We start from the raw sequence: 2,524 nt of genomic DNA, 5'->3' as shown, positions 1-2,524 counted from the left end.
CACAGGTGTCTATGAGGAAGATTCTTCCGCTTCTGAAAACGGGCCAACCTCAAAGACGCGTCGCATGTCACCCACATATGGCCATCTGCTTATGAAGCTGAGGAGACTGAGCCAGACAAGCAGCTGCCCTTTGTAGTCCAACCTAAATACAGCGGAACCTCCTTCACTACTGCCAGCATCAATTTCGGTGTGTGGATTTCAAGAAACCCCTTGGATAGTAAGAATTCTCTGAACGCCTACACAAACAATTAAATAATGATGATAGGAACATTAGGATATAACACATTAATGATGACAAATCCTATCCTAACTTAGCTATAAATAGGGGGGGGGCTTACAATTTGGACATGGCACTGAATACGGAAGAGGGCTTGATTAGCCGGTGTTCTGAGGTCAAGAGGCCTATTATTCAAACGCGTGTCCTGAAGGACACGAGCAGCTGGTTTGCCATCCTGCAACAAACAATCATGGAAACAAGAGCAGCTTCATCTATCTCTTATGAAAGAAGATACATATAAAAGAGCACATTAGCAGCTCCAACATTATTCTACCTACCTTGACAGATTTTTCAATATCTGCTTCACTTCGAGCAGCATCCACCACAGCAAGTGGTAAATTTAGCAAGGATCTGCTGAGGCAGTACATTTTTGTGACATGTATTTCAACCTGCAACATACATTATCGATGAGTTATAATGTCACACTATTCGAATCAAGGAAAGGAAACAAGCAACACCTGCTGAGAGGTTGCTGTGAGAGGCTTCTTAGGGAGAGAGACGAGACCGATAAGCTCAACAACGGATTCATGACTCAGCTGCTTGACAAAATTAAGCATGCTTGTACCAACTCTGGCCTCCTCCACGACGCATTGAACCGTGAATCCACTTTCCCTCAAAGATCACAAACAATATTTTAGCGACTAAGCGATGATTGTGCACTCGACCTCTGAGGGAAACCTCTGACCCCACAATCTCTTCAACCAAGTAGCTCACATCAGTCAACTCTTTTCCTTCAACAGCCTCTCTCCAGCTTCTACCTGCAGCCGACTTAGGAGTCACGTCACCGTAGTTGCTGGAAAACGATTCATCCTCCGGAAGAGAAGATGATGATGATGTGGCTTCTTCTCGTTCCTTTTTACGGTACAACCTCTTCTTCAGTGTAGCGGCTCTCTTCTTTGCTGCTTTCTTGCTCATCTTCTCTCCAGATTCCTCCAAAACCTCTGGTTCCACCATCTCTTCTCCAGTAAATTTCTGACAACTGTCGTTGGATGACGACATGATGTCTCCTTGACGACAAGATGACTTAACCCCAATAGCCATCATCCTAGGCAGAATCCCAAATCAGCAGACAATTGCATTAGAAACCTATCAACTACCAAGGGAATCTCTACTTTCTTGGTAATTCAAAAGTTTCAATTAACTGATATAAAAACTCTGAATTTCGATAATATAATATGAAGAAGGGAGAGAGATCTTACCTGCGAGGATGGAGAAGCGGCTGAGAAAGAAAATAGGTTTAGGGATTTTTCTGTGTGATTGTCAAATAGGTCATGCGCCAATTGTTATTTTACTCCTGTGTGAAAACCGAACCGATTCATCAAACCGAGATAGAACATTAATTGCGCTCGGAAATATTCATAAATTCTTTAATCCCTATAATTAACATCTATACTACTCCATTAATTATCAAAGCAGGATCCTATTTAAAAAATTTAGGATTCTTCCCTTAGATTTTCATCATATTTACAAAATAATAGAGATCCTATATTTATAGCAACAAATAAATTTTCTTTACGAACCAAAACAAAACCATAAATGCTAATTAACTATTAGCGGCTGAGAAAAAAAAATAGGTTTAGAGATTTTTCTGTGTGATTGTCAAATAGGTCATGTGCCAATTGTTATTTTACTCCCTGTGTGAAAACCGAACCGATTCATCAAACCGAGATAGAACATTAACTGCGCTCGGAAATAGGAGTATTGTATTTTTTAGAAAATGGAAAAGTTGTGATTATCGAGTCTATGCAATTGTTTAAAAATAAAAAGAGTAGCTAAGTATTATAAAAAATGTAAGAAAGAGATCAGGTATTTAGATGATCGGAAGTTGCGTTGTGGACCATGAGAAAGAAATAACATGAAATTGGTTAAGAATAAGTTAGTTAAATTAAATTTAAGTAAATACCAAACTATGGTTATTTATTTGGTTAGATTTATTTTTTTTCCCTTTGAAAGGAGATACTCTAAGATTGATAAGGCTGATTTTAAAAATTATACTACATTCCTTTTTTTGATGTAGAATTTTCGTAGATATGGTAATTCATAATGATTCCGTATAAATATACAAATCAAGTATGATTCACAACCCTTTAATTTGTTCAAGACTGGTGCAAACCGGCTATGTTCACAAGCTGTAGAAGTAAGTGGCTTCCGGCCACTGATAGATATGAAATAAGCCGGCCATAATATTAATATTTATAATATTAAAGCATGATCCTATTTTAAAATTTTAGGATTATGCCCTTAGAT

At 38.2% G+C, this 2,524-nt stretch overlaps 1 pseudogene; it reads right to left on the bottom strand.

Annotated features, from left to right (window-relative positions):
• LOC125587122 overlaps positions 1-1,513 on the bottom strand; it is a 6,046-nt pseudogene extending 4,533 nt beyond the window's left edge.
• Positions 1,514-2,524: the final 1,011 nt, after the last annotated feature.

The sequence above is a fragment of the Brassica napus genome, chromosome C5, assembly GCF_020379485.1.
Source record: "Brassica napus cultivar Da-Ae chromosome C5, Da-Ae, whole genome shotgun sequence".
Taxonomy (NCBI): domain Eukaryota; kingdom Viridiplantae; phylum Streptophyta; class Magnoliopsida; order Brassicales; family Brassicaceae; genus Brassica; species Brassica napus.
The sequence above is the reverse complement of the archived record's forward strand: the minus strand, read 5'-3'. Positions and strand labels throughout refer to the sequence as shown.